Consider the following 27,097-nt stretch of genomic DNA (forward strand, 5'->3'; position numbering starts at 1 on the left):
CTGATCCAACTTACAGTGGGAGTTGTGAAAGGGTTTTGGCCTTATATATACTGTTCTAGTCTTCATGAATACTAAACTAAAATTTATATTTCCAAGTAATAAGAAAAATAGATTGAACAGACTGGAAGCAGTGTTATTGGTAAATGTGACCAGAGCTTCAGGCTAAGCCTATTTCACATGAAAATAATTTAAGGCACTTATTGTAAAAATAAATAAATAAATAAATAAAAATCCATTTTGCTAAGCCCAGCAGTCTGAAACTTCAGAAGGCAAATACTTCTCACCAGGAGCAAACCGAGTTGAAGTGTATTTAAAAACTCATTTTGGAATTACATTTAGTATCTAGGCAAACAGTTGGTTTAGTGCAAGCCATTTTGCAGAAACTAAAATAATTTGTGATAGCAAGAGTCCAATGTAACATTGTAAGCAGTTGATCTGAGAATATGGGAATGTCCTGTATAATTTTTTTTTTAAAATAGTTGATTGTTAATCAATTCTGCAAGAAAAAAATACAATGAGTCTTGCCCACCTTAGGAGATAGAATCTACATAATACTGCGAGAGCTGAGAGAAAATGCTTTCTACTCATGGCAAATAAATGAATTTTAATGAGATGAAAGTCATCATATATGCCACAAATCAGCAACTGCAGGCTGGAACAAAGTACACTTGCCTTAATGGAAAGAGATACTATGCTATGAAATTCCTGACAACAAAGCATCGTTCAATAATATCAGGTCTAGCTACCTTGAACCACATAATAAGAACAGAGGAATGTTACAATTGTGAAGGAGATTAAATGTTACAAAGTGAAGAAGATTAAATTCATACATATCTCTATTATAAGTATCATTATAAAGTTATTTTCTCATGGGGCATTTGATTAAAATGAGGTGGGCTTGGGTTGAAAAATTCTCATCCAGATGTTGTTCATCTTCCTCCACATCAAATCTTTGGGGTATCTGGATCATGAGCTTTGGTTCTGAGCACATTTCTTATTCTAATGGATAAGTGGGGAGGCTCCAAACCGAATACAGTTATAGTGGTGCATAATAATATCTGATTTTGCAACTACAAAAATTCAGTGTCAGTTTAACGACTAGGTTTCTATTTACTTTTCCAGTATAAGAAATAGAAAGTCTCTGCTCATTTAGATTAGGAAAAATATTTCTCATTATTCAATAAAGTCCCTTACTATGAATACGAGTGTACAATTATACAGAGTACAATGTCCTTTTCTTATTAGGTTCAGGGTCAGTTCAATTGAATTGGTGGTAAAGTGATGAATGTCTTAACCTAACATACCCTGTTTTGGGTAATTAGGGACCTAACTTCATTCTGTTAAGTACAATATATGCTCTACTTACACCATAGTGAAGTGTAGTGTAATTGTATCTTTGTAATTATTTTTTAGGTTCAATAGTCAGCACAAACAGTTAATTTTTCTTAGAGTTATTTTTACAGTGTGCAGTTAGCATGAACAGGTCTAATATTAGAAAATATTTCTAACATTGAAATTTGCCAGTTTAAGTTTGCAAAACTCCATCATCTGCATGTGGTTCACATTATTTTGTGCAAAAGAGTTCATCTTTTGGATGTTTGTGAAAGACTGAAAAGCCACTTTGCCACTTTGAAGGAGGGGTGATTCTGAGGGAGCAGGGTACTGCACACCAAATGTCACGTGGTCTCATAAATAAAGTAGAGAATTGAAAATCAGGAGGTCCCAAGTTCCAGTCAATACTTGCTAAGTGAAGGTGTTAAACACCATGAAAGAGTGGAGTCATTACTTAGCAAATACATAATAATTACCCCCTAGTTTACTGATCTAGAAAATGGAGGCTTCAAGAAGTAAAGTGGCACACCAAGGATATAGGGCAAGTCAATAGCAGAACCACATTTAGATTCCTAGTCCTTCAGCATGCCTAATCCCCTAAATATGCCTTGAAAATAAGTCCACTGAACTATGCTGTATCCTTGGAAAATTATGACTTGAATTATACTGTATAATCCCATTGTCCTCAATAAGTGTTCTCAGTCACATCTAGATCTATGTAACACTACAATTGTCAAACCCTGCCAAAGTTGAGAGTTTTGCAGGACTGACAGTAGCAAAGTGACCTCTCCATCCTTTGTCTGGCTTGTCAGAGAAGGTGCTGCATCCCTTCAGGGGCTATAGAGCCAGAGAGGCAGTTCTAATGGGGACATTGATCCATCTCCAAGCCATCACAGGTGCTTATCTGATGCCTGCAAATGCTGATCTCATTAAATGAATATTTACCTAGTATAGCTGGGTAGGAAGCCCTTGTGATAATTCATACAATGCAATTTTTAAAAAGGGTGAAAATAGCATGCATGGCTGAATAATTGTTCCACACAATTATTAATTAAGATATTAATTAAGATCCAATAGCTCTTGAGGAACATTAAGCTTGAAACATAGTCTACTCTGCATTCCAAAGGCAGCATTTCTGATTGTTCAAAAAAATTTGCACACAGTTAGAAGTTCATGTTATTGGATGAATAAATAATATGGTGAGAGCCCTGAAAAGAACAATTTGAATAACAAACAAGAAATATATGGGCATTTCAAATGATTTATTTATAGTGCTAACATTTTAAATTAGATACCTAGATACCCATAATTATTGTATAAATTCTAGCTGAATATTTTAACTCTTCATTTAATATGTTGTACATTTTTAACTGTACACTAATTCCTTGAATAAAATGATGAAAAAATATGCAGCTCAATGAAGCAGGTTTATAGGACTGTAATCTAAAAATATTAGAGTATTAAGCAATCATTTCATGCTGTTTCTCAGCACATGGAGGCAGCAAAATTAAACAATTTGAATGTTGTAGAATGGGATCAAAAATAAAAATCAAACTTAGGTTGCTTTAATCCATCTATAATGCTCCTACAACACTAAATTCAGAACCATAAATAACTATAACTTGAATCTTTTATAAATTGACTCATATTCAAGTATGCAGTTAGTCTAAAGCCAATAGGACTGTTCTGCATTTGCAAAGGTTATGTTACTAGATGATATGTATTCTTGTATATTCTATTGCTTTGCACGCTAACAAGTTTCTAAATGACGAATACAAAGGGTTGTATTGTATGAGCTCTCCTGCGTTTCACTTTGATTTGGGGATTGACAAGACCTACCCATGTAACTGCATATTGTGGTGATTTGCATTAGTGGCAATTTTGCTTATGTTATTTATAGTAAAACAGAAAAAGTATATACTTAGTAAAAAGAATGCAGAAAATCAATACGGTCAAAGTTAAAAGAACATTAGAATCTGACCAGTGAAGCAATTTACAAACACATATTAGACTTAATCCTCATTTACATTAAGGTTACATTAAGGTTAAGCCCACACTTTAGGCATATTTATACAGCCATACTGGTGTCAATTGGCCTTAGTGAAAAGAGAGTCATGCCCACTGTTATTAATTATCTGTATTTGAGTATCACCTAACAGCCGTGTTTAAGACTGGGGGCTCATTTTGCTAGGCACCTTACAAACTCATAGTGACAGTCCCTGTCCCAAAGACCTTACATCTAAACATGCAAGACAAAGGGATGGCCAAGGGTATACAGCAGGTTAATGCCAGAACCAGGTCTCCTGAGTCTCAGCCAAGTGCCTTATTTACTAGCTGCCTTATTGGAGGATAGGTCCATCAGTGGTTATTAGTCAGGCTGGGCAGCAATGATGTCCCTAGCCTCTGTCTGCTAGAAGCTGGAAATGGGTGCCAGGGGTTGGATCACTTGATGATAACCTGTTCTGTTCTTTCCCTCTGAGGCACCTGGCATTGCCCACTGTTGGAAGACAGGATACTGGGCTACATGGACCTTTGGTCTGACCCAGTATGGCTGTTTTTATGTTTGATCAGGTTGCACCACTAAAATGAAGTCTTTGTTATCATCAAGCTAGTTATAGCTGGTTTAGGAACACACTAAATATATTTCTTATTTCAAGTATTCCAAACCAACATATATAGCCAGATGTTGGCTTGCAGCACAACAATGAGACATAAATCCAGAGGAATTGAAAACGAAAAATCATCAAAATGAAGTTCTCACTTTAATGACATTAATCTGTTTGGTTTGGTGGAGACTTCTACAATTATAGTATGATACTGCAATGTAACTCAACTTTGCATAAGAATGCCACTTTAGCATGTCCTGGAGACACTCTCTCAGACCGGCTCGATGCACGATGGAGCAAAGAGGAACTCATTCTCTGATAGAGATTAGCTTTACTGGCTGGTGCGGGGCAAGAGGAGGATGGCTGGCGCTTCCATTTAGGCAACCTACGTGGTCACCTAGGGCACCAGGATTTGGGAGGGTGGCATTTTGCCGCCCTCAGCGGCAATTCGGTGGCGGGAGGTCCTTCCGCACTCTGATAGTCGTCGGCAATTCTGCGGCGGGTCCTTCACTCACTCCGGGATCCGTCGCTGAAGTGCCCTGAAGACCAGGATCGGGGAACGACTCCGCCGCCACAGAATTGCCGCCAACGACCAGCAGTGCAGAAGGACCCCTGCCTGAGGCGCCAAAAACCCTGGTGCAGCTCCCCAGGGTGGCATCATGGTCAGCACTAGTACCCAATGACTGTAATTGTGTTTTCCCCTTCACAAAGCCAAGAGCTGGCAGGCTGCTTAACTTGTCCCCATTCCATACCTTTGTACATTTTCTCTGGAACAGAAACAATCTTCCCTCATGGCACTTTTAGGTGAAAAGAAAAATGAAACACAGTGACATGCTGAAGTCAGACATTTATGTAAAGCAGGATTCAGAAGAGCACGTTACCCAATACAATTAAAGCAGGATATATATCATGCCTTTTCTGCCTCATTGCTGGTAGCAAGTGAAAATTACCTCAGGACCAAATCCTGCTGATTTTACTTATGTAAATACTCCCATTGACATCAAGGGCAATACTCAGCTGAGCTAGCTGAACAGGATTCATTCCCGAATGATGATGTATGTGAAATGAGTTTGTTGTTTAGTTTTTATTTCATGGATATTTATATTCCAAATACATTAAATAAACCACTACAACTGGCACTGATTGGCACTTTTATGGTAGGCTTAAGGGGTGGTCAATGACTGTCTCAACATGAAGATTTAACTATGCTCTTGTGATTAGAGTCCAGCCACTAAGGGGACAATCTGGGGAAGCTTGCAATCATTCTTCATCCTGTCCCTGTTCTGTAGATAAAGTGAAGACTTCATTTCCAAGTGCTGTCAGCCTGACCTTTTGTGAGCACTAATTTAGAGAATAATACAGGGTACTGCTAAGTTCATTGAGATGCTTACTGTGCAGTATATAGAAGCTTTCTACAATATCCATAGGAAACTATTACACACATTTAGTACCTTGAAATAAGTTCTGGAGCGCTCTATATAAGACAATTTGTATAGTCTTAAATATGGAGTCAGGACAAAGTAATTTTCTGAAGTATCAGAGGGATAGCTGTGTTAGTCTGGATCTATAAAAAGCAACTAAGAGTCCTGTGGCACCTTATAGACTAACAGACTTATTGGACCATAAGCTTTCATGGGTGAATACCCACTTTGTCAGCCGCATGCAGTGGAAATTTCCAGAAGCAGGTATAAATATGCAGGCAAAAAATTGGTCTAGAGATAACGAGGTTAGTTCAATCAGGGAGGATGAGGCCCTCTTCTAGCAGTTGAGATGTGAACACCAAGGGAGGAGAAACTGCTTTTGTAGTTGGGAAGCCATTCACAGTCTTTGTTTAATTCTGAGCTGATGGTGTCAAATTTGCAAATGAACTGAAGTTCAGCAGTTTCTCTTTGAAGTCTGGTCCTGAAGTTTTTTATGCTGCAGGATGGCTACCTTTAAATCTGCTATTGTGTGTCCAGGTAGGTTGAAGTGTTCTCCTACAGGTTTTTGTATATTGCCATTCCTAATATCTAACTTGTGTCCATTTACTCTTTTACATAGGGATTGTCCAGTTTGGCTGATGTACATAGCAGAGGGGCATTGCTAGCACATGATGGCGTATATTACGTTGGTGGATGTGCAGGTGAATGAACTGATGATGCTGTGGCTGATCTGGTTAAGTTCTGTGATGGTGTCACTGGCGTAAATATGTGGGCAGAGTTGGCATCGAGGTTTGTTGCATGGATTGGTTCCTGAGTTAGAGTTACTATCATGCAGTGTGTGGTTGTTGCTGAGAATATGCTTAAGGTTGGTGGGTTGTCTGTGAGCGAGGACTGGCCTGCCTCCCAAGGCCTGTGAAAGCGACGGATTGTTGTCCAGGATGGGTTGTAGATCACTGATGATGCGTTGGAAAGGTTAAGCTGAGGACTGTAGGTGACGGTCAGTGGAGTTCTGTTGGTTTCTTTCTTGGGTTTGTCTTGCAGCAGGAGGCTTCTGGGTACACGTCTGGCTCTGTTAATTTGTTTCCTTATTTCCTCATGTGGGTATCGTAGCTTTGAGAATGCTTGGTGAAGATCTTGTAGGTGTTGGTCTCTGTCTGAGGGACAAGCAACACAATCCATCGTCTACAGCCAAGCACTGAGGTACAACTGCATTTGCTACAACCCTTCAATAGAGTGTTTTGAATTTCAGAAATATAGGTCTGCTTCTACAAAGGCCTGAGAGAATCTGAAGTTGATTACCATGGGAGTGGATGGCTGTTCACTAGAAGCTCACTTTTTGTCATATTTCTATATGATAACTATGCAAAACAACCAATTAAACTGTTATTGGAAAAAATGGACCTGATCCTGTAAATGTTTTTTGGCCAAAAAAATGCAGATTTAGATAAACCAAAAAATTTCACGAATTTATATTGAATTCAGCAAAGTTCTTCCATTGAAAAGAAAATTTAAAAAAAAACAATTAAACTAAATACAAAACAAATGAAAACATTTCAACATTTTCAAAACATTCAACTGAAAATTACTTTTTTTTTCAAAATATACTTCCATTTTATTTAAAATATTTAAAAGTTTTAAAAACCTTGAATATGAAATGTTTCATTTTGAGTTGAACTAAGTTCTTTGTTTGACTCTATATTTTGTTTGACTTTTCATTTTTTTTCATATAGCCAGCAAACCAAACAATTAGTTATTTAAATAACTCTAGCCCCAACCTTCAATTCTCAAATGTCCCTCTGGAGTACATGTCCGGGGTCAGAATGCCTCTGTTCTAGGCTGAAATTGGAAAAAGTTCTATGCTAGATTTAGGCTAATCAGTAAGGCCCAGCACACCCTGTTATAAACTTAACATCTTGTAGGATTTCCTAAACGTACATGACCATTTTCTCTCTTCTGAGCTTAAATATTTATCATAGAGCAAGAGGATCTCGATAAACTGCACTGACACGTTGCACTCTGAGTAGGTGGCTTATGGAAAGCTGCATAAAGAGATGCGGTAAAATGAAATCTTGAAACTTTACATAAATATTATGAGTTGCTGTTCTTACACACACACAATGTATCTTCTGCACACACAAAAATATATTTGATGAACTAGCGGTAATTAAGTTTTTTGGATATGTGCATGGAATAGATATAGTGATAGCATTAACTATGTGTATTGCAGTCCGCTATTACGTAAAACTTTCTCACACAGCTCTGTGATATTCATTGTGACTTCCAACATATACTCTACTACAGGTCTCTGGAATAATTCTCAGTAAATCTAACAATTGAACTCCACTATATCTCTGTGCTAACAGTGTTTGCTTGTACAGAGAGATTTCATAACATACCAAAAGAGTAGATGAAAATGACTGACCAAATCTATTTTATTTATAACCTACTGGAAGCAATGTATGAAATACTGTTTTGAGTAGAATATACTAATGTGATGGACGTTTTCTATTTCATCCCATGATATTTTATAAAAATATACCTTACCTGCAGATTTAAAATTAATACTGTTATTTCTACTTACTTCACTGACATGTATTCATTGGAATAATCAAAATGACATTTAAGATTATATTATACAGTCAGTCGCAGAGAAGGATTATAAAATATGCTAAATTTTAAACATGAAAAGTCCAACTAATAAAAATGTGTGAATAAAAATATTAATTATTTTCATCCATTTACTAAGCCGTCTCTACATTAAGTGTTCTGTGCCTTAGATTCTATCAAAAAATATATTAAACTGAAAGGAAATGTTCCAGGATTAATTAGAGTGACTTGAAGAACATCTTATACTATGTTAATTGAGTCCATACATCACCTAAATTTCAAATGCTGTGTTGAATGAACAGGAAATGAAAATATAGATTAAATGTTTACTATTTTGTAGTTATACATGTATCTGATATTTCCTTGAAATGTATGTATTTGATACCGAAGATCAGAATTCTCTTCTCAGACTTTTACTGCCAGAACTGGTTAGAAAAGAGTGTTTTTATTCTTTGTGGAAAATTTAAATGATTTTTTTTTCATTTTTGTTGAAATTCCCCCCGCCCCCATTTTGAAAAATCAAAACCCAAATTATTTGAATTCAGAGAACATTGGTGCCTTGTGGGAGCTGTAATTTGGGGAGTTTTGTGCTTCCATTCTTCTCTATATGGTAATTTCCCTGGTCTGATTATATCTCCCATGATACACCAAAATCTCCCCACCACCACCATAGTGAAGGGAGACAATTGCAAGAGTCCCTGGTCCTGATGCATCATGGGACATGCAGTGTGGTTGGGAAGCACAGCCCATGGAAGAGAATGGCAACATGAGGAAGCTGAACTACGTCTTTCAAAAGGCACTGTGGTGGGGCATCTGAATTGAAATATATTGTTAGTCTGAAATATTTCTTTTTTTTTTTTTTTGAGAGAGGGGTAATAAAAAAATTGAAAACTTGCCATGGAAAGTGGATACTTTGCAAAAATAAAAGTTTTGTCAAAAAACAAATTTATCATCAGAATACAGTTTCAACAGAAAAATTTTGACCAGCCCTAATTAGATTTCCAGCATTTGGAAAGTTAGGTCTTTGAGAGGCTGACAGCAACCTCCAAATTAACATTGGATCTGATTTGTCTGAATATAGGCTTTTGTTTACATAACATAGCTATACCACATACAGTACTAATTTCTATAACAACATCTGGATGTTAGGACTGCAGCATTTAGCGACAGGGAACATGTTTGTCAGCTAAAGAAAAACATACCGCAACTTGGCTTCTTAGTTGGGGTAAGTCACAGCTTGCAGCCAAAGATTTTTCAGGCAAAAATCCTGCATATGGCATGCATTGTCTGTACTGATGATTTTCAGAACCTCTCCCATTCTTGGCCTAGCACTAGTCCCCAGCAGTGGCAGTGTTTTTATGTCTTATTTCCAGGCCAGTTTACCCTAGTACTATGCTATACCAACACCAGGAGAGTCATTAGACACCATCCACGCATCTAAAAGTCATTCCATGTGTTACAAAATGTGTCATATGCTTCATTTTGTACAAAATTCTGGTTCCCCAAGCACAGTCTAACAGACTTTGAACACAGAATTGGGGTTACCTAATCTTCTCCTTATCCTGGCTGTAGAATACAGAGCCCCCAAGCAGTAGATGCAATTACTACTACATTTCATGGCACATAGTCTTGTCTATACTCACTGTGCCTGCCTACACAGAGATGTGGGAATCGATGTGTGTAGTGACAGACCTAGCACGGTGTCCCTGATCAGACCCACTTCCAACCTCCCTGCACACTACACAGAGTGTAGGAGTCTCTTTGCACAGCATCTCTATGAATGGGCTACCATCCTTTCTTTAGCAGAATGGAACTATCTCCACTGCTTTTGGGGACTAATGTGCCCATGGCAGTGTAGGGAAAGGCAGGATTTCATCCTTTTCATATAAGCAGTTTTTGTTATGTGCACAGATTAGGTTTGTTCATTTTTCCATGTTTTAATCTAAAACAACACAGCAGTGCAGTGAGGACATGAGATATATCACAAGGCAAGTCAGGAGCTATCACAAAGTATCTGTGTCACAAAATGAGACCATTTTTGTCAATTACTTTGTGACATGTCATGAACTAATTTGGTAGGTGCCACAGTCACAAGATAACCCAATTTAACTCATGTCAGCACCATATACAATATTAAAAGAGGTGAAGTATGTCAATGTACTGCAGAAAAGTAATAGATTTTCTACCTATGAAAATTAAGAAAGTGATAACCAAAAATTTGCTTCAGCTATAGGCTGAAACTGGTGATATATAATGAATTTCTCTCCACATTTTCCCAGCACACAGTACATTACCCTTGAGTGTTGACCTGTGGCACTAAGAGATGAGAGACTAATTTAATTTTATTGTTCCCTTTTTTAATCAAAGGCTGTCAATCATACAATTCCAATTCAACTAAAATTAAATGGAGATTTGCTGATGTGGGCAATTGCTTTCTAGTTATGGGGACAACAAGTGTTTCATATGTGGTCTCATTTGCATTTGAGCCCAAGTTTTCAGATAAACATTCTGGCTTCAGAATTCTGATTGGAAATGATAATTGAATTTTAAAGTGTAGGATTACCTAATGAAAGAATTTATGATGCAGCTATATTACTGGCAGTAAAAATAAGGGATTCCAGTGGTTTATGTAAATTCAGAACTATAAAGAATTGTTTACACAACAATTGATTTTTTTAATATAAATTTCATGAAAGTTTATACATGGGGGATTAAAACAGAATTCCAAATAATTGACTCATTTTCTATAAAGTGAGCAATGCATTCCAGGGGAAATTCACATGGGGCACAGCAGATTCATTTACTGCTCTCTTTCATGCCACCTAAACCTAACAGAATTGCTGAACTTGGGGTGGTGATTGGCAGAAAGGGCTACAAATATGAGGTAGTCTTTGCAGTGGCTCTGAACAGGCTGGTGCATAAGAGACTTTTAAGGTAGCCCAAAGGAAAAGCTGCTATATGTGTAATTACATCAGTCCATCAGCTAAAAAACCCTATTTAGGCAGTACTGACTGGCAGTGGTCAGTATTTTAATCTATGGTCTTAAACATAGATTTCCCAAAGGGTTATATGGCAGACACACCATGGTTATGTCTGTGTTTGGATGAATTCCATACAACGCAACCCTCTGAAGATTCCCTAGTTCGGGATACAGTCCATCTTTGCAAGGGAGCACTGAGGAGTGAATTTAACTCAGATGGTATATGTTTATGTCTGTTTTTACTCTACTTATATACCAAAATATTGGAAGCAGTGAACTAGATCTCTTTCTTAATAAAGGAGTGGGGAGAAGTGGAAAAAGGAAATTACTCCCAATGACCATGACTAAGGATATAGATTCTACTTGATCCATTTTTCCTATTTAATCTTGAGTAATTTATGTCAAAGTTACACTATAAAAATCTTTTGATTGATTCATGAATTGGTGATTAGTTGAACAAATGCAAGATGAACTGTGTCCAAAAAATCTACTTTTTGTTTTTAAACTGCATAAACTCTTCAGGTATCTGAAATTTTCCAACTCCAATACATTAATTAACTTTATGTTAGCAGTTGTTTCCAATTACGTGATTATAGCTTACAAAGTCAACAGAAATCATGTGTTTACCATCCTAGGAATTAAACAGTTTACCGTATAACCATAAAAATTCAAAATCCCTTGCACTGCAATAATCTGAAAGTCTGAATTAGGCTGTAGACTATAGCTATTAAGGGAAGTCATGCAGAAATATGCCCTTTAGCATGATACTTACTCTAAATTATGTTACTCTTTAAAGTGCTTATTTTACCATATGAATCTTTAAATTAAAAATGAGGCACTTTTATAAGCTTTCCAAAGGTATATTCTGTGATAGCTTACTTTCATTTTATTAACCTACAGCCTTTTATCAAATAGGATAATCCTAGCTTTCTAACTACCTATCTAAAACAATTGCCCTTTATCTGGAATCCATCAGCATTGCTGTTAGGCATTCTACTTTATTTCAGTTGTTGACTCCACTGATGGAAATCCATGCAGTAAAAGCCTGTGAGATCAAGATGAATGAAAGGACAACGTGAACTATTAAAGGCTGGGTTGGCCCTCTCAATCCAGCTGGAATAAGGGGTAATGTGCAGCTGTACTGCTTCAGGAGCAGAGGATAGGCCAAGCTATGTCTCAGAGAGCCACAGTTCAGACTCTGCTTCCCATTTGCTCCAGGGAGAAATTATGCTGGGGCAGTGTTTTCTTGATACAGCTTCCTTCCATCTCTGTGTTGGCTCAGTTGGGCAAGCTATAATGTTGAGGAGTCAGAATCCAGCCAAAAATTGCTCCCAACCCCTGCCCACCTAGAGATTGTATCTCCCTGCCATGCACAAACCACTGGTGTGGGTATTAAGCAGAAGATAAGGGCGTGCATATAACTTCTTTATTACCTACATGGGTGTGTTAGGTAGCATATGTCTGAGCATTGGAAAACCTTTTTCATATCTTTACATATGACTGATCAGGCTCCCCTCAAAGTCAGAGGAATTTGACATTGTCATCAATGACAGGGGATCCACAGGAGGATCAGATAGAAGTTATTTTGGTTTAGTTTTGCAGCTCCAAAGTTATTTGTGCAATACAGAGATAATGTGTTAACTGTCAAACCGGCATCTCCCATTTTAATACCATTACAAGCCAGGTTGTAGCTTAGACTCAGGGCCGGCACTTGCATTTAGGCGGCTTAGGCAATCGCCTAGGGCGCCAGCATTATTAGGGGGTGGCATTTTGCCGGAGGGGGCGGCAGGCGGCTCCGGTGGAGCTGCCGCAGTCGTGCCTGCGGAGGGTCCGTTGGTCCGCGGCTCCAGTGGAGCTACCACAGCCGTGCCTGCAGCAGCTCCACTGGAGATGCAGACCAACGGACCTTCCGCAGAAATGGCTGCGGGAGCTCCACCGGAGCGGCTCACGGGGCGGCAAAATGGCCGTGCGCCTAGGGCGCGAGAAACCCTGGTGCTGGTCCTGCTTAGACTACAAGTCCATGCAGGGGAGTAAGTGTCCCCTTACAGCTCTCCCTGGTACATTGCACCCTTTAGAAGAGTTATGTATGGTACATTAGGCTACTTACCAACTTACTGCCACCCTAAGGCAGGCGGGCATGGAATGGGGAATGGGCAGAGCCTTGCTTCAAATCCTCGTATTCAGTGCTCAGAGTAGTTGAGCCAACCCCAGAGCATATAGGGGTATAGGCCAAGAATAGATTAACACCACCCAGGCCCAAGGAGGAATCATGCCTGAGAGCAACAGCTGAGTCACACTACCTCCCACTCCTGAGGCGAAGGGGCTTGCACATTACTCCTTGCTTGGAACTGTTCTTAGGATCAGAACCTAGCCCCAACAGATCATCTTTAAATTGACATTGCCAGGGAGCCAATATATTTTATTTTTGATTCCTTCATACAATACTTGTCTACTTACCACGATCTCTTTGGAGCAGGGTCTTTGTGTTCAGATGGTATGAGTCTGTGAAGTACTTACCACAATGGGGCCTCAATCCTGATTTGCACCCAGGAACTACTGTAGTGTAAACATGCCATAACAACAAGAACATAGCCACCGAAAGGAACAGGAGAATTAAATTAAGTAAGGACTTAACACATTCCATATTTCAGCAACTCTCCTTAATCATACAGTTCAGAAGAGGTCATTTCCTTTAAAGTGGTTTTACTGTTGGGTTGTAATAGAGTTTGAGTTTACCCTCAGGAATAAAGAAATAGGTCAATTGTCTCCAAAAATGCAATTATTTAAGAAAATTGTCATGATGTGTGGGACCCATTCACAGCAAGATCTCCAGCACAATTAAATAGGTAAGGAATACAGTACTGTCAGGAAGCCAACAGATAAAACCACTTACTCTTTTAATGGAGTTGTAACATTAAGTAATGAAAATATTTGCTCTGCTAATCCACAGAAAAAAGTCTTTGCAAATTGTGATTTTCTTCTTAACTGTGTTTTCAGTGGGACTTTAAAGTTACACACAGAGTACAGCCTGGTACATTACTAACTGACCCAGTTTGCATGTGATTATAAATCCAGGTGGACAGTTCACACAGCCTTATTCTTTTATTGTTTTGGTAGCCTTATCATATACCCTTTAAAGCTTGACATTGTACTGTAAATCCAAGCATGGCCACTGTAATTTTTCTTTTTGTATAGTCTGTTGGCCAGGCAGTTAAGGCAGTTTAGGGTACCAGTAAAAATGGCTGTGTTGTATTTTAAAAAAAAAAAAAGTGACGTGACTTCAAGCAGCCTTGTTTTTTGTTTTATTTTTTCTTCTGTTTCATACAGAAGAAATTGCAGGTTTTGCACATTCAAAGCTTCTAATGACTTGGGAATTTTGAGAGTGTAGGAACTGACGGATGAAACGCTTCACTGCTACAGTAGTTTGCTGTGCTTACAGTAGGTACCAGGAGACACAGGACTGTACCATGTAAAACAAACTTCTCAAAACCTTGTCTACCTGCCACTCTATAAACCAAAGCTTGTGTCTCAATGCAGATGCATGCAGGTGGGTGGAGTCCTGCTCCCGCATGGAGCTGCATTGACTTCAAGACACTCTGCAGAGGCCAGTTCATGCAGATCTGATGGCAGGAATAAGGCCCAGCAATCACCATTTGCTTAATAAACCATGAATTAGCAAGGTTCAGCCTTGGACACTGTATTTAAAAGAAAAAATTGCTTAATAATATCAGCACGATATTAGTTGTAATGTCATGCAAACCTGAATTAGCTGTTAAGTGAACACTGAGGTAAAATCTGAGAAGTTTGAGGGAATTATTTGATATATTTTAAATGCAAGAATAAATATTGTGAGTATATAATGTAATTTATAGTTTGCCACAACTTTTTCTTTTCTCAGAAAGAAATGTTTATATTTACAATGTAGCAGAAAAAATGAATTATTCATACATAAAAAGTTATAAACCTTTAGCTTAGACTTTCAGCATGAAGAAAGGGTCTGGGAAGTAATTTTGTAAGTCTCTTATTTTACTCCCAACTTTCCCAAGTGCCTGATAAATGGTTGTAACCATTATTCTGTCTATGTGAGCCATATAGGATATAAATCTGTATGCTAGGACATACAGGTGCCTGAAAGCAACTTGGTATTATGTAAAACCTCCAAAAATTAAAAAGGGGAATTCTAAAATGTAGATTTTACAAATGTGAAAGGATAGTTTGTTCTATTATTTAAAGAAGAGGCAATGGTCACAGTTAAATGTTTCCACTGGCTTGAGATATTTTACCTGTTTGAAAAATAATCCTATATATTTTTTTGCTCCAATCCAAAAAAGCACATGAGCATGTCACTAACTTTAAGCATGTGAGTAATCCCAATAAAATCAATGGCACTACTTGTGTGCTTGAAGTTAAGGACACACTTATTAATTAGAACGTAACATTATTCAGCTCCAAGAATTTCTTTTTAAAAAATAATTCCTCTCAATCAGAATAATTTACAGATAGAGAAGATGCTCTGTTAATATTCTATTCTGAACCTTCTTTGCTTCTGGACAAATATAATCTCTAATCTTTTCTAACATTAGCATTTGCTAACTACAGAGTCTTTCCACCATATGAAGAAACATTAGAGCAGGATAGAAGAGAATCAAGAGTATTGTGTGTTTAACTTTCTATTATCAGAAATGACTAGAGAAGTTTTAAGTAGAGTAAAAAGTTGTTCACAAGACCATTTACACTGGACACTAGATCTGGAGATAACTAAATCTTTCATGAATGGAATTATTTCAAATTTTGATTTTGCTCTGATTAAAGTTGTGGTCCCTGAAAGCCCAGGCTCCACCTCTGCTCCCCTGCCCCCCGGAAGGGCCAAGAAGATGGGTGGGTAAATTTCCATTAGAAATCAAGCAGGTTTTCATCAGAACTTTGATTAAATCAAACTAGTTCTGTGGATCATTTCAATTTTGCCAAATCAGCAAATTCTGATGAAACGTGGTTTTATCTGAATTGTTACAATCTCTCCTGGATGTCTTGTTAATCTACAGCTGGAGAGGCAATGACAGTCTTTCATGTCTTCACTGAAACTTGTGTAGCCCAAGTCAATTCAAAATACAGCAAAGCCAGCTAAAAAATTGCCAATGAATAACTTTACTCATATGAAATACTCACAAGCCTTTGGAAGCTTGAAACCACAGTCTTTTCACAATGAAACTGGGGAACACACACAAGAGAGGTGCTTCCTCCATCTATGTACATGCTTTAATAGGAATCAATCATGCATGTGACTAGATCAATATATTTACAGTTGTGCATCATAAAATATCATTAAGAAATGTTAAATGAAAATGCTGATACATGCACAGTAAAAGGAAAAAACAACAACATTCAAAATGAAATACATGAAGGAACATGGTCACTGTAATAACTCCTCTCATAGCTCAAACTAGTTAATTGCCTAGAGAGGTTGTGGAATCTCCATCTCTGGAGATATTTAAGAGTAGGTTAGATAAATGTCTGTCAGGGATGGTCTAGACTGTATTTGGTCCTGCCATGAAGACAGGGGACTGGACTCGATGACCTCTCAAGGTCCCTTCCAGTCCTAGAATCTATGAAAGCAATCAAAGCTGCATTGACTTATAAACACAATCTTTAAGTGTTACTATATTTCACTCAACAAAAAAGTAGCCAGACAGATATTTTCAGATAAGGTTTGGGGAAAAACCTGTCTCCAGTTTTAGAACTTTGTAATTTAAGATGTTCTCGCTTGGAGCAAACTTTCATAGCAGAGTCATAGACTGACAGAATCTAAAATACAGCTAAACAAAAGGGTCAAATGTGTAATAATATCATAAGCATTTCTCACTGTATTATGGTCCATGAATGATGCAAACCATTAATGGATAATAGGAATTAATTAGTGGTCAGACAGTTTGGGATAGAGAGCATAGTGTCCCTGAAAAAAGAATGAATTATTTAACCCAATGATTGCTCTAATTTTTCTTTCCTGTGAAGATTGTTGTATGCTATAGAATTAAGAAACCTACAGACCATCAGACAATCCAGTTTATCATTTGCATCATGAACCTCACAGACCTAATAATAATGAGAGGGTTTCAGCATAGCACATACAAGAGTCTCTTGTTGCAGTCATCATGGAAGCCTCATCCTGGTAGTGTTTCAGCAAATTGCACTAATCCAAGTGATTTTAATCAATGCGGGCTATCAAAGAGGACAAGGTTGGGGTAAGGATCATGAGTTTCAGATTGCCTCATCAAGCTCAGTCAAGGCTTATTTAAGGCAAGTATCTTGATGGAAATCATGTGTGCAGACTTCTAAAGAGAAGCAATTCTTATTTCAACAACTGCAAAAACAACAGTATTATCCCAGGTTTTTAATTATTTTAAGCAAACTGCTGTTCTCGCCATCTTGACATGCATATGCTTCTAGTTCTGGGTATAAACTCAAGGTCCCACCAGACATCATTTAAATCATTTCAGTCTACAGCATGGGCTATAAGCCGTGCTTTCTGGATCTGTTACATTAATTCCATCTGTAGTATTTCCATAATCAAATATCTCACCTACAGGCAAAACCACTCATTTAAAACAACAAAACTCCATAGGCATATTTTCCAGAAAAAATGATACACATACCAAGCAGTGTAATAAAGCATAATTAATATAGTTCTGAAAAAATAGTAGCATAAAAGAACAACAAGATCATGTTCTCTTTTACCTGAATCTGGAAACTTCTATCAGACTTCACACAAAGCATTTCATGGATGTTGTATTTTCCCTCTGGGACTAGCTGGTCTTTTCAAGAGAAGTCCTGCCCTATTTTCTGTACTTTGTAAAGTATTTTAATTACTATAAGAAAAACAATACAATGTCATAAAAAAAAACAAAGGAATCAGTCTCAGTTCTGCAGTAGAAGAGATCTCATCTAGCCTTACCTGCTCATATCCCAGCAGCAACATTTCATTTACTTCCCTACCTTGCGACATCCCCACTGATCTCAAGGACTGGATTAACGCACACACTCTATAGGTCCATACCTAAAGACCCAGCTTCTGGAGTCGTATGATGAGTTCATCATTTCATCTTTCTTTTTTTTTTTTAAATCAAGTTTTCAACATGGGTGTGCAAAGAAAATCTTGAAAGCATGACCAGAGTTTAACTGATGTCTACTTAATGCTTCACAGAGCCTGAAACAAACTCAAAGAGGTATCAGCTGCACCCATCCATTTTAACTCTAATACCTGCTGCCTCCCAAAGGAGATGTGAGGCATAGAGAGGGGCAATGAAGACCCTTTTGGGTTATGCTTATTTCAGACCTTCTGGTCTTTCTTCCAAGCAGGGCTGCCGAGTTCTGCCTCCCTACTTCTATACAGGCATAGAATTTCTTTCTATTCCTAGGTCCCTGGCTCCCATATGTTCCCTCCTCACAACCTAATGCTTAACCTTAACCTCACGAGTAAACAAATCCCTATTCAGAAAGCACTTAAAGCATGTGCACAACTCCTATAATCTCCAATGAGACAATGCATGCATGTGCATATATGCCTTGCTGATAGGAATGGCATAAAGCATGTATGTAAAATTAAACATGTGAGTTAATGCTTTACTGGATCAAGGCATTAAGAAGCAGCAATAGCCAGAGACTGTGTTCACAAAGAGCTAGACCTGACCAGTTGAGATCTGGAGATTTTAGGGACCCCTAAACAAGCTAAATTAATGTTAGAAACAAGAAACACAGACCAACTAGTCTACTGCTGTGCAAGACTGCTCTAAAAATTGAAACTCACGCACACAAACACACAAAATCCAGCTGCACTTTATCATTAGGAAAAATAAGACGACATTCACAGTGGAAATTTTAATATGAAAGAGCCACATTATAGTTATTCAAGTAGCTCACAACAGAGGGCACGCTGGCCAGCAAGTGTTAAGAGAATGTTGGGTTAGAGATGGTTGGTGTTTTTTTAATAAAAGTTTTTTCATTGTAAAATACCCGTATCTGTTAGAGTCAATACATTTCATGTTTACGGGGGAGGGAAGGAATCTAAATTGTCAAACTATCCTGCTTTGACATTTTCAGAATGGAAAGTTCCAGGTTTGGGGCCCAAATTACTTTTCATCTGAATTTTAAATTCTAGTTTAAAGGAGAAAATAATAAAATAATAGTAATGAAAAGGGTCAAAATTAAAATGAATCAAAATATTCTGATTGAGCTGATCTAATTTTTATGGGGTGGGGGTGGGGGGATTTTGTATTCATAAAAATGTTGAAGATATCCCAAATCTGGACAAAAGGTGTAAGAACAATTTTAAAAATCTTAAAAATTCTCAGAGGATGGGAAAAACATATGTTCATATGAGAAGAGTGAGACCCACTCAGCTGAGAGTAAATCCCTAGGAGAGGGGACTCACCAGCTAGCAGAATAATTTTATGCCTGCATCAGTGTGAGAAAACAGCCATTGAAGGAGAACTTGAGACGTCAGGAACCAGATGGTCTGTCTTGTTATTTATGGTTTCTTTTAAGAAAAAGAAGCACTTTAGCTGCTTAGGCCTCAGAAAAGGCACATCCTAGCCCAAAGGGTCATGTTTTTATATATGAAAGTTGAAAAGGATCCGGAAGAGACACTAGCTACTGAGTGATCCCTTGGGATACTCTTTCTCTCTACCCTTGGTAAAAGATGGAGTAACTCTCAAAGAAGGGCACCCATGGCTGTTTTTCAAAATTAAAGAGAGAATACAAGCTTCACAGCAACTAAATCTGTCACTCTCAAAGTGGGCACAAAAATAACCCTGTTAGCCAATATAGGCCAAATTGTGATTTTGGTTACATCTGCGAAACTCACATAAAATATAATGAGAAAGAATTCAATCTTCTTGGTTAACAAAGGACTATTTTTGTGCCTGTGCTCAGAAAAGGAAAAGACAGATTTAACTGCTGTAGCATGTGCTGTAATTAATTTCTCTCTACAGTTTTAAAAAACAGCTTTACTGCCATCTATTGAAAGCCATTTCTCCTATACTTTAGGCAAGCAATACCTCCATCACTGAACAGTTTCTCAGGCTACTTGAATGTGCTAATCATTTTTCTAATTAAGTCCCTAGGTTCTGTTTGGAAACTCATGATCATCTCCTATAGATGAGAGTATACATAAAAACTTGCTTTCTCTGTGATTTAACAATCTCTTGATTAAATTCCATTTATATCTGAGACAAATAATGAAAAGGCCTAAAGGTAGCTCTACATTTGCTCACTTCTTTACTGATTCTGCTAAAAGGCTTTTAAATGAAAATTAATAGAAAACTACTGTGGATTAGCTATATAAGGCCATTATGTACCAGCAACACTATTGTCCAGAGTACACGACTTTGCGACTTTCTTTTCAATTTGATTTTTCTATTCCAATTTAAGATCCTGATCCAAAAATCATTTGAGCATATGATAAACTCTAAGCATGTGAGATGTCAGTGGGTCTGCTCACATGTTTAACATTAGGCACATACTTACGTAGTTTGCCGGCTCAAGGCCTAAAGCAGCATTTGGGATACAGAACAAAAGATGGGCATAATTCAATTCATGAAGCAGTTCATGAAATGAATGTTCCAATGTATTTCATAGGGGTTGGAAATGAACCAACCTTCAAGTTCAGATGGAGATTCCAGACTGATGATCTTCAATATCCAAGTGGGAACTGCCCCTAGATATCCTTTCCTTACCATGCAACTTCTCCCTCTCCTTCACATGTCTTGGGATACCCCTTCTTACCTCAGATATCTTTCAGGGGTCCCAAAACTTGTTTGTTATGGAAAGGGGGCAGATGTTAGAAGGCAAGGAACACTAGCTAGAAGAAGTAGGCTTGCTGATGTACCAACCTCTGGACATACTCAGCTTACATTCTTGGCATTCAGCCTTCGACCCACAGCTCAGTTAAGTGACCCTAATGTTAAATATTATTTTATTTTCACAGTTCTAGCAATGAATTAACAATTTGCTGCACATGGCAAACTTTGGGACATATCTGACTTGAGTTCATGCACACAGCCCCCAATGATCTGTTAATATAGTGGATACTTGTGCACCTAAAATGTTTCTGTAAGGCAGAACTAATAGCTGTCTTGCTCTTCTGAAGGAGATGAGATTCTAGAACTAATTGAAAGTGTGATTTTTTTAAATTGAGCTTTATCTTCTGATGATTGTTTCATGCACATAAAAGCAAAACTATTGGATTTGGTGCTCTTGCCTATTGAGTAAACTGAATGTTGATAGTCCTTCTCTCCAAAGAACACAATGTGTATTATTGATAAACATGTCAGTATTTTCTTTTTCTTCTTGGAAAAATGTTTTAGCCTTCTTGTAAGTCTCTGTTGCTAGTTATTTTGAGTTGTTTTAATTATGAACTACTGCCTATAAATTCATAAATTTCCAGGCTAGAAGGGATTGTTGTGATTCTTTGTTGACCTCCTGTATAACATAGGGCATAGAACTCCCCCAAAACAATCCCTAGACCATATATTAGAAAAAAAAATCCGTTCTTGATTTTAAAACTGCCAGAGATGAAGAAACCACATAGTCCTCAGCAAATTATTCCCATGGTTAATTACCCTCATTGTTAAACATGTATGTCTTATTTCCAGGCTGATTCTGTCTAGCTTCAAGTCACAGCCATTTGATCACGTTATAATTTTCTTTGCTACACTGAAAGCCTAGTATCACATATGTTTCCCAATGTGGGTCCTTATAAACATAAGAACATAAGAAAATAACATAAGAAGAGCCATACTGGGTCAGACCAAAGGTCCATCTAGCCCAGTGTCCTGTCTTCTGACAGTATCCAATATCAGATGCCCCAGAGGGAATGAACAGAACAGGTAATCATCAAGTGATCCATCCCCTGTTCTCATTCCCAGCTTCTGCAAACAGAGGCTAGGGACACCATCCCTGCCCATCCTGGCTAATAGCCATTGATGTACCTATCCTCCATGAACTTATCTAGTTCTTTTTAAAACCCTGTTATAGTCTTGGCCTTCACAACGTCCTCCAGCAAATTATTCTACTGACTGTGTGTTCTGTGGAAAAAAAACAACTTCCTTTTGTTTGTTTTAAACTAGCTGCCTATTAATTTCAGTTGGTGACCCACAGTTCTTGTGTTATGAGAACGAGTAAATAACACTTTCTTATTTACTTTCATACCAGTCATGATTTTGGAGACCTCAATCATATCCCCTCTTAGTCATATCTTTTCCAAGCTGAAAAGTCCCAGTCTTATTAATCTGTCCACATATGGAAGCTGTTCCATATCCCTTACCATTTTTGTTGCCTTTTTCTGAACCTTTTCCAATTCCAGTACATCTTTTTGGGGTGCAACCACATCTGTACACCATATTCAAGATGTGGGGGTACCATGGATTTATATAGAGGCAGTATGATATTTTCTGGCATCACTGAAATTTTACTGGGACAGGATAATGGCGAGAGAAGCTTGCAATTCATGTCTGATTTTAGACCATCTTCTCTGCTGTTGATAGGAACTCACCAGGCACTTAACCACACAGAATGGGAGGATATGAAATATCCTGCCCTGATATGGTACCCCCATAGGCAGAATTGAGAAGAACATTCTGGCTCATTGAGTCCTCAGAAGGCGTATGGGACAGGTTGTCCCCTCTGTCTACTTACCTAGAGATTTCTTCTGGGGTCTGGAAGTTCTTGTTCTATTCTATCCCACTCTGCTCCAATACCTTCAGGATTTTCTGTGTGGTTTATGATCTCATCTCATTTCTTCAGTCCACAGGATATGGAGACCTAAGCCATTGGGTTTACCTTCATCCTACAGAGATATTGCAAAGGGCTGTTTTGGGAAGCGAAGAGGGTATTGAATGAAGGTGATATTTATGTTCTCTGGTGACCATACAATAGGAAAAGAAGAATCTCTGAATATGATTACTCTCTGAGATGTTAGTCTACATTAAAAATGAATCCCATATATTATGACTCATATAAAATATGAAAAATACATAGTCTCCCAGCAAGGATGTCATAATATATTTACATACATATGAAGATGCTTTTCGGTTCCTAAAAAGGGCAGATCAGATGAAAAGAGGTAAACCTAGTTTTTCATTCTACACATAAGCAAGTGGCCAAAAATCTGAACTCCTGGTTAACCTCAATTAACTTAGATACACACATTCTATACAAAATGTATCTAGTTGTGAGCATAATCAATTTGTAGTGATGTTTTTCAATAAGGAAGTCAGACATATAATTTTTATTGAATCTGGCTTATATTCAATATGTTGCTATGAGAACTTTTCATTTTTTTCTATTGAAAACAAGAAATTGTTTTAAATATCACTCAGTAATCAACTCATATCCGCACGTACATTTAACATACACATGCTGTTTCACTACTCACTCACATGTTTATTTCTTTTTCACAAGGACTAACCATTGTACAGTGTTATTAATTACATGACTTAGAATAATGTTCAATGTTCCAAGGGAAAATAAAATCTGTATTGCAACCACTCAAGTCATAAACAGAGTTCCTTGGTGTATACAATGTTTTTAAACAACAGAAATATCTCTTTTGTCTTCCTGTGGCAATAAGTTACATCTTCTGGGAGCTGCAAGGGATTTGTCCTCATTTTCCGAATGGGGTGGAACATAATGGGTACATTTCTAAAGTAGGCCAAATTCATTCCTGATATATCTATACTTAACTCTGTGTCTCCACATCAGAGATGAATATCTATCCATTATCTTTCGCTAGAGCAGGGGTTCCCAAACTTGGTTCTTGGCTTGTTCAGGGTAAGCCCCAGTGGGCCGCGAGATGCTTTTTTTACCTGAGCGTCCGCAGGTATGGCCGCTCGCACATCCCAGTGGCTGCGGTTCACCATTCCCGGACAACGGGAGCTGCGGGAAGCGGCACGGGCCTGGCCCCTGCTTCCTGCAGCTCTCATTGGCTGGGAACAGTGAACCACAGCCACTAGGAGCTGTGAGACGCCGTACCTTTGGACACTCAGGTAAATAAAGTGTCTCGTGGCCCGCCGGGGGCTTACCCTGAACAAGCCAAGAACCAAGTTTGGGAGCTCCGTGCTAGAGAATTTATAGTTGAAATAGGAAAAAAAACATTGTCAAGTTGTGTAAGGTACTGTTACTGGCCCCTACTAATAAGAATGCCTAAGACTTTCTATAATAAGCCCCTGTTTTCAACTGACAAACTCTAACCATTCAAGTTGAAATTTTCTCTGCCTCGGGTTGGAATTTTAGAAAAAATAATATGTATTTAAAATTGTATCATAATGCATACAAAGAAGGGACAGAAGAAAGGTTACACAGTCAATTTCAATTCCTCCATTTCTAACTTGTTTATCCAACAATAATAAAATTCTTTTAACATAGTTTTTGTATATAATTATAGGCAGACCAGGTAGTATCATCTATTAAGATTGCTCAGTACTTCTCATTATAAAGATCTTGTTCTCAGTTGCTCCTAACTTTGCATATTTTAACCATTTGGTCTTCAATTTTTGCATACTGGGTGTCTGTCAATCTTAATTTTGGCATTTGCTAGTATTTGTATGCTTGGTTTGCAACCTTAATAATGTTTTTAACATAGTTTTTGTGTGTAGTTGTATATTAAGGAACATAAGATCTGGCAACTGTATTGTTTTGGCAACTGTATTAGTTTTTTAACCCACACATAGCCTCCCCCCCCTCACAGATCAAATTTTTAAAATTCATATGTAAATCTTTTTAACTAATGGGAATTCCATTGCCCTTTAAACCTGTTCCAAGAAACAGGAACTTGTATTTAAATTGAAATTGGAGAAATATTCCTTTTAGTTTTAATTTTAAAGCATCAGCAGAATTACTGATATAAATAGAGGGATTAATATGTGCTTTAAAAGTTTACATAGTTTTATATAAAATTTCAATGTTCAGTATTTTAAAAAAATATTTATATACTGTAAACACAGCAGATTTGTTACCAGACTGTGCTGTATTAGTATGCTTTCAGGATATAACACAAATGTCACACATTTCCCCCTTCATCTACTTTTCTTTGCCTAGTAATTCATCATTTAAAGAGTCATTTTCAAGACAATGGGATTCTGAGGGCAGAATATGGTCCAAAGACTGGCTGTTACCCAGCAACTTCTCTGTCTCCTAGAACAGGTAATACAAGTTTTTTTTCTTGGTAAGAAAATTATTGAATTCTATATAGATGATTATATCAGAATTACAATGTAAATATTAAAGGTCACACTGAAATATAGTAGAGAGATGAGGCATTCAGTAATAAATATATACATGCATTGCATGTGAAATTAGAGTGAGAGGAGGGGGTTAAAACATTACTTCCACTTAATGTTGAAAGTCTCTAAGAGGCATCTTGGAAAAATAGACTACATGCATAGTGGTTTCTTCATGATTTCCAAAGCTTATTTATTTTAGGGTTTTATTACAGCCTGAAAACCAGAGCTTCCAAAATATATGCTGAGATTCATAAATATTTTGATAGTAGCTGAGCCGACTTTCAAGGGAATTTGAGCCTATTTATGGTTTTCATGAAACTCGTGGTGTTGATAGACCCATCTGAACTTCACTTTGAATATAAATCTAAGAAACTTTATAGAGAGCCCTGCTTACCAAAACTGCTGATTTTTCCAGAGCTTCACTCCCAACTTCAGATAGTGGATAGTCAAGATAGTGATTTAGGCTTGCATGTAAGTATTCCTGTTTGGTTCTAGACTTAATTCTACCAATATTTTAAAACATAAGGTTGATTTTTCCCCACTATGAAGTAATAGTATATCTGCTGGTATGAAATAAAGGGGAAAATGAGAGTCAGATTTTATGGCATTTATAAGCAGATTCCTTTGGAAACTGCTGACTCAATATTTGTTTAGCTGGCCAAGAAGCTTATAAAGATGAACTGCTCCCCCAAATAAATACTGAAAACAACTACACCGCTATCTTGATATAACACCACCCGATATAACATGAATTTGGATATAACGCAGTAAAGCAGTGCTTCAGGGGGGTGTGGGGATGGGCTGTGCACTCTGGTGGATCAAAGCAAGTTCAGTGTAACACGGTTTCACCTATAACGTGCTAAGATTTTTTGGCTCCCAAGGACAGTGTTATATCGAGGTAGAGGTGTATATCAAACAGCACTCAATGGGAGCTCTTGCAGCTTCATGGACACATGCTCACTTCCCCCTTAACGTATCACTTTTTCTTAAATCCTATAAAATCAAATGTTTTGGACCTGTTACAACTAATCAGACCACTTGTGTGGTCCGGATAGGACTAAATTCTGTGCTTGTTGAAATCAGTGAGATTTTTGCCATTAACCATCATAAGAGTAGGATCATATCCAAAATAATTGAAAGAATTTTTTTCCAGTTTATATTCACTGGCAACTCTCTAGGGAAGTTTTAATGGATTTATTATGGTGAGTGTCAAGCTGAATTTTACTGTCAGGAATTATTGTCCTGGTCCTCATTTGATCAGGCAATTGTTACTGCCATGCTTACATGCTGCTAGGAGGAAATATGAGCTCTGATAAATAGCAAGTTATTTAGATAACTAGATTATGTTTCCATTTGATCATGTACAGTACTAGCACAAGTATGTTAACGGACACTCTTTGTACGTGTTAGCCGAGTCTTATAGGCTAATGGAGTTTTATATTAGACAGGCTATCTAGCCAACATATAGTGATAAGAAGTAAGTATTAACACACCACTAATGCAAAGAACTGTTGTACAAGACTATGCCAGAGGAGTATAGGATAATAGTAAATTCTTTCAAGTGAATTAACACAATGGGAATATCTATTGCCTGTTAGATCCCAGTGCAGATTTCAAAGGAATAACACTTTCCACCTGGGTAACTCATGTACATCTCAGGCCTGGTCTACACTACGCGTTTAAACCAATTTTAGCAGCGTTAAACCGATTTAACGCTGTACCCGTCCACACTACAAGGCCCTTTATATCAATATAAAGGGCTCTTTAAATCGGTTTCTGTACTCCTCCCTGATGAGAGGATTAGCGCTAAAATCGGTATTACCATATCGGATTAGGGTTAGTGTGGCCGCAAATCGATGGTATTGGCTTCCGGGCGGT

At 37.7% G+C, this 27,097-nt stretch overlaps 1 long non-coding RNA gene across 1 annotated transcript in view; it reads right to left on the reverse strand.

The window, feature by feature from the left end:
* Positions 1-17,727: 17,727 nt before the first annotated feature.
* The window catches only part of LOC116817730 (uncharacterized), a 25,316-nt gene continuing 15,946 nt past the window's right edge, over positions 17,728-27,097 (reverse strand). Inside the window, exons 2-3 of the long non-coding RNA XR_004371996.2 lie at positions 22,635-22,806; positions 17,728-17,809 (exon numbers count right to left, since the gene is read on the reverse strand). This is a non-coding gene — a long non-coding RNA (uncharacterized LOC116817730). The remainder of the gene's footprint in view (positions 17,810-22,634; positions 22,807-27,097) is intronic.

This window comes from Chelonoidis abingdonii, chromosome 19 (assembly GCF_003597395.2).
Source record: "Chelonoidis abingdonii isolate Lonesome George chromosome 19, CheloAbing_2.0, whole genome shotgun sequence".
NCBI classification, from domain to species: domain Eukaryota; kingdom Metazoa; phylum Chordata; order Testudines; family Testudinidae; genus Chelonoidis; species Chelonoidis abingdonii.